Raw genomic sequence first — 3443 nt, 5'->3', positions numbered from 1 at the left:
GGGAGGGTCCATTTACTTCAGACGGAACATTTAGGAGATACATAGGATAAATATAAACCTTGTCACGCACGATTTCAAGTGAACTAAAATATATACGATTATTGCACACGCCAGGAAACACACGGAAACGATGACCATATTTACATACTTCTGTGATATATGTTCATAGTCACTTGAATGCTCATTTATTTCGTTAGTCATATGAACCTCGGATTACACTTTCATTTCCAAACATGCAAACATTTGATAACGTTGTCCCTTCGTGCGGCGATGGACATAATGAGACAACGTATTTCAACTTTCTAAACACATTGTTAGTTCATGTGGTTGTGACAACGTCCATGGTAGTCAACTAAATAGCGATGCATGGACGTAATATCATAACATTGCCACAACGTACAATAACACGTTTCAACAAAATACAATGTCACCACAACGCAACAAAGAGGAAGTTTATTCGGTACCAAAGGCCGCATGGCCAAGAGTAAAATACATGAGATAAATATTTGCACATGGACAAGTGGGACAACGGTTTTACTATCTCAATACAGCATTTATGATACATTATGCAGGCATATTTCTTTTCAAATATAAAGCAATATTTTTAATTAGCTTAACATATTTTGTTGCTACTAGATTAAATTTTGCTCGTGATGGATAGTGGTAATAGTAGCTTGGGGTGTAGAGCTTTCTGTTTTCCATATAAAATGGACAAACTAAAAGGAAATGGTATTCATCTTCAATTATATTATGATTAGATTTCTTGCACTTTAGGAAATAAATATTGACTCTGTCATTGTAACGAAAGTGTTGAATACCCAACTTATGGCTCAAACATCGGAATTTAAATAATATGCGGAGAAGATCCTTGTTTTGACATACATGTAACTCCATAATACATTTCTCTGGTTCAAATACAGACTTATATGTAGATTAATGATTTAGAAATGATGAAGAAATGATTTTAGCATACCAATTCTGAATCTCTATGTTTTTACATCTTTACTTAAAACATTGTATAAAATGTTATATGCTGCCACACTCCTGTGCGATCCAAACATACGTAAATCCGGTTTCTAATAGCAGCAAACGAACACGCGTTACGCAGTTGTGGCTGCCGTTTTCATCCTGTGATTTCAACATGTCATGACATGCTTTTGGGTACCGACAACTATCCACATACAAACAGCCTGCACCAATTCTATATACAACGACTAAAATAATTAACACATAAGTAGGTTCTACCTACTTCGCCTAGTACAGCATTGGTTGGTGTTTTTTTATTAACATATAAATATTGTTTCAAGTAAAAACTCCGAACCTTATAACAATATGGAAGCTATTTTATTGTCAAATATTGTAGATGCTACCTGCAGAGAAATGTTTGGATAATCCTTTGATAAGGTAATAGGAAACGAAGCCTTTCTGGCTTGTAGTGCTACTGTTTCACACGCTTTTGACCAAATTAATCTGGATGTGAAGACAATACCTAGATATTTATAGTGGGATACTACTTTCATATGTTTACCATCATAAGTCCATTTTTCTGTAATTTTTAGGTATCCGCCATTTCTGAAAACAACAATACATGACTTCTCCAGGTTAACTTCTAGTCCCCATTTGTTACAATAACCTTTTAACACATTACGTTTTCCTTGTAGGCCTATTACAGTGTCATCAATCAATGTTACGTCATCTTCAAATAATAGCAGTATGATATCGTTTAGTCCATCTCTAACAAAAACACCTCTCAATCCGCATTTCTTCATTTCATCTACAAGCTCATTCATAAAAGATATGAATAAAACAGGACTCAACAAACATCCCTGGCGTACCCCACATGATGTTGTAAATATTTCAGTTTTCGAATGTCCGATTCTAACACAAGCTGAGACCTTGTCATACATATCTTTTAGAATTCTAAACATTTTCCCATGTACACCTTACATAAGAAGTACATACAATAGCTTATTTCTGTTACATAAGTACATTCATATAATCATTGACAGTTGCATGAAATCAATCACTGCTGTTACAACGAGTCGGGTTTAGTAAATCCATAAAAGAAATAAACCACTTCTATGCCGAGATATGTATCGTCTCATTACGGTTCTGCAATAGTGCTTTTATTTCAAACCAAAACTTCTTACAATCGCCATCTGCAACTGCTGTACGAATTTCGTCCGCGATCGTATTGTTGAAATGTTGGCACTTCTCTTTGCACAAAAGGCGGAAGTGTCTCTTAGACTGAAAATACCTAGTCAAGTTATCATTGGTTCGACATCTCCGAAACGTGTTTAGACGACAATATTTGGTTCTTTTTGCGAGCTTACATTCGTGATCAAACCATTTAGGTTGAACACGTTTTAAACCCTGTCGACTGTTACAGTTACCGTTAAGATGATTCCCCATATGTTGCAAGAGCTCCAGTAGCTTCTCAGTGGCAGCATTAACATCGAAATGTATTAATAGCAGAAAATCATTCACAGTGTTACTCGAAATGTCAGATATTTCAGCTTCATTGAATTGTCTACGTCCCAAATCTACCCATTTATATTACACCACAATCGTTTGCGACATTAACAGCGTTTGAATTTAATTTAACTTGTAAAATTATATCTATAACAGATTGAAAACAGTTAGTAGTTGCTAATACATAGTCAGCTGGGCTTGATCCATTACTTGTAATACACGTGACAGAACCAACTTCATCATCTTTTCTCCTACCATTTACAATGTGTCTTCCCCACAACTTGCATACTTCCAATAGAGCTAACCCATACTTACTGACTACAAGGTCTTGCGTTGATTTTGTCTCGTTAAAGTCATCAGCTAAATACAAATCTGTTAGTGGTAGGTAATTAATGTCATGATCATCTTTAATTAAAAAATCGCCATTCAACCTAACTCTGGCATTAAGAGCCCCTAAAACTAGGATAGGTGTATCACAACCATACATAGCGTGATTTAATAGCTGATACTTTAGAGGCCAACTCTTCAATACCATCAGTCTCAGGGTCCTCGTATAACGTGGATTTTTCAGGGAGTATGTATAGAAATCCAATGATGAAATTTTCCTTAACTCTAAAAAATATACTATTTTGCGATTCTGGAAATAGTCTCTCAAACAAGTGTTCAAATCTCGTGCGTATATAAACAGCAACACCACCGGAAAACTGACCAAACAGCCGTTTTCTCTTTGCTGGAGCTACATGACATAAATAATCAGGAAATAAGTTTACTAGCTTACTGGAGTCACACTGCATAGTTTCTACATAACCGAAAATATCAAATTGTTCACAAAATATCATGAAGGTGTTGTCTTGTAGATGGGAATGTATTCCTTGTATGTTCCACACATTAAGATTGAGCAGTGTAGATGGTGTCGTGTCCCGTACAAGTAGATATGTATCGGTCCTCTAATCTGGACCACGGTCGTCTTC

The sequence above is a fragment of the Haliotis cracherodii genome, unplaced genomic scaffold (assembly GCF_022045235.1).
Source record: "Haliotis cracherodii isolate W230 unplaced genomic scaffold, xgHalCrac1.p SCAF_11, whole genome shotgun sequence".
Classification (NCBI taxonomy): Eukaryota; Metazoa; Mollusca; class Gastropoda; order Lepetellida; family Haliotidae; genus Haliotis; species Haliotis cracherodii.
Note: the sequence above shows the minus strand (reverse complement) of the source record.